The sequence below is a fragment of the Myotis lucifugus genome, unplaced genomic scaffold, assembly GCF_000147115.1.
Source record: "Myotis lucifugus unplaced genomic scaffold, Myoluc2.0 scaffold_219, whole genome shotgun sequence".
NCBI lineage: Eukaryota > Metazoa > Chordata > Mammalia > Chiroptera > Vespertilionidae > Myotis > Myotis lucifugus.
Window position 1 is genome coordinate 797,911 of NW_005871267.1, and position 1,209 is coordinate 799,119.

At 36.4% G+C, this 1,209-nt stretch overlaps 1 pseudogene; it reads right to left on the bottom strand.

Annotated features, from left to right (window-relative positions):
* Positions 1–203: 203 nt before the first annotated feature.
* Positions 204–277, bottom strand: LOC111827776 (annotated as a pseudogene).
* Positions 278–1,209: the final 932 nt, after the last annotated feature.

Sequence of the window (1,209 nt, forward strand, 5' to 3'; positions counted from 1 at the left end):
AAAAATAGATACAGAGACAGAGAAACATCGGACAGACCATCAAGTGGGGGGAGGGGCGTTGGTTAAGAGATCAACCAAAGGACTTGTGTGCATGCATATAAGCATAACCAATGGACACAGACACTAGGGGGGTGAGAGCCTGTTCTGGGAGGTGGGGGTGGCCAGGGAGAGGTCAATGGGGGGAAAAGGAGACATATGTAATACTATATGTAATACTTTAGACAATAAAGATTTTTTAGTAAAGAACTATAGAAATGATCCCTGAAAGTATAGTCTTGACAGTAAAGATTTTTTAAAAAAAGAGTTGCTATCAAAATTTATATAAGACAGGTGGATATAAACAGCACAAAGGGGTGCACAGTAGTGGGTGCTTTGGTTCACTGGCCAGATCCCTGCTGCCCCAAGTACTGAAATACTCATTATCTCAGCTGCTGAGATTTGGCAGCTGACACATTAAAGTTGGATGCCTCTCTGGGGATGAAAGGGACCCACATTGCCAGGATTATGATTTTTCCCTGACCCATCCAATGACTGGTGGATGGCAGGCTATAGTTCTCTTGCCCCAGTAGGGAACATTTTTAAAGGTATTTTAGCTCCAGGGTTGAAAGGGTTTCACTGAAGTCTACAACTTAATTGTACTTTGTCTTCTTTTGACACCCACTCATAAGTATTAATCCTTAGAGCATTTCCAACAAATTTCATCAACACAATCTTAGTGTACAATTTCCAGATTTGCAACAGTAACCGAGTAAGATAAAATGTTAATATACACATCCTTTCAACAAAAAAATTTATGCTCAGGCATAAATATTGTACACATATTTGACATGTTTCTAAGATATATCCAAGCATGTTTATTGCAGCATTGATTTTCATTGGGTAAAATTAGGAATTTAGCTATCAGTTTGGAAGGAGTTAAACAGATTTTGTGATATCGATAAAATGCAATGCTATTTAGCCATTAAAATGAGGGAGATTGAAATATACTAACATGGAAAAAAATCTCTAAGATCTATTTTGAAATGAACACACAAAAATATAGAAAATGTTTAGCAAAATTCCATTTGTGTAATCCCTCTAATTTTGTAGGTTAATTTTACTTATATAACACAGGCTAATGAATTTGAGAAGATGAAGATAAAATCCCCTAAATTTTCAGAGATTTACAAAAAGCCACCTTTGAAGCAACCAGAAATTTATCATTAGACT